General features: G+C 41.9%; 1 non-coding gene across 1 annotated transcript; it reads left to right on the top strand.

The window, feature by feature from the left end:
• Nucleotides 1-579: 579 nt before the first annotated feature.
• trnar-acg lies at nt 580-652 on the top strand. Its single transcript has one exon. It is a non-coding gene; the product is annotated as a tRNA-Arg (tRNA).
• Nucleotides 653-855: the final 203 nt, after the last annotated feature.

The raw sequence follows: 855 nt of genomic DNA, 5'->3' as shown, positions 1-855 counted from the left end.
CGCCATGACTGTGTAAACTGGTCTAGCTTTGACCTGACTTCAGCTTAGACGTGGGGCCAGTGGAGCATTGGATAACGTGTCTGACTACGGATCAGAAGATTCTAGGTTGGACTCCTGGCTGGCTCAATACTTTGTTTAATCGACTGAAATCAAGCAGGGAATGATACTGTATACCTTTCAGTGCTTCTGGCTGTTCTCACTTCAAACACACTTTTAGACAGATTTCATCTGGACATTCCCCAACATCTCTGGCGGGTTCAACTCCCGGTATGGGAAAGAATATATTTTCGTTAGGTACCCACTTGTGTAACAACAGATGCAGCAGTTTCTCACAACACAACAATATTCCCTCAGCAACAGGAAATGTGACTTGTTATGTAGATTAAAATTATACAAGGCTTTTTAAACGTTGAATACACTTCATGGCTGCATTTCTTGCTCTGCAGTAAAATTCATGCAACAACAGGAGGATCAAATTAAGATATGCATCTGAAACAGAAAACCAAGGAACCTTTTTGCTGACAGACGCCATGACTGTGTACACTGTTCTAGCTGTGACCTGACTTCAGCTTAGACGTGGGGCCAGTGGCGCAATGGATAACGTGTCTGACTACGGATCAGAAGATTCTAGGTTCGACTCCTGGCTGGCTCAATACTTTATTTAATTGACTGAAATCAAGCTGGGAATGATACTGTATACCTTTCAGTGCTTCTGGCTGTTCTCACTTCAAACACATTTTAGACAGATTTCATAGTTTTGGAATTGTTAGTTAGATTACTTGTTGGTTATCACTGCATTGTCGGAACTAGAAGCACAAGCATTTCGTCACACTCTCATTAACACTGCAACTGTAT

Source organism: Oncorhynchus gorbuscha, unplaced genomic scaffold (assembly GCF_021184085.1).
Source record: "Oncorhynchus gorbuscha isolate QuinsamMale2020 ecotype Even-year unplaced genomic scaffold, OgorEven_v1.0 Un_scaffold_19428, whole genome shotgun sequence".
In the NCBI taxonomy this organism is placed as follows: Eukaryota; Metazoa; Chordata; class Actinopteri; order Salmoniformes; family Salmonidae; genus Oncorhynchus; species Oncorhynchus gorbuscha.
Note: the sequence above shows the minus strand (reverse complement) of the source record. Positions and strands in the feature narration are given on the sequence as shown.